We start from the raw sequence: 223 nt of genomic DNA on the forward strand, positions 1-223 counted from the left end.
TACAGTCCTTAGGTTTTTTTTCTTTCAACTCTTCCAAAATATCAAATATTTCTTCCCACGGTATCCTGGAAGGGTACCTCCATGCATACAAATCTCAATCTCTCCCAAGCTTCGATTGCGCTTTGAGATATTTCTTTTAGTGACATCTTGGGTATGCCTTTCCATGTAAGTTATCACTAGATTTTCTATGATTTCCACCTCCACATATTCCTTGAAGTTTATG

Source organism: Pinus tabuliformis, chromosome 2_2 (genome assembly GCF_031772625.1).
Source record: "Pinus tabuliformis cultivar Carrire ecotype Pingquan chromosome 2_2, CPIR1, whole genome shotgun sequence".
Taxonomy (NCBI): domain Eukaryota; kingdom Viridiplantae; phylum Streptophyta; class Pinopsida; order Pinales; family Pinaceae; genus Pinus; species Pinus tabuliformis.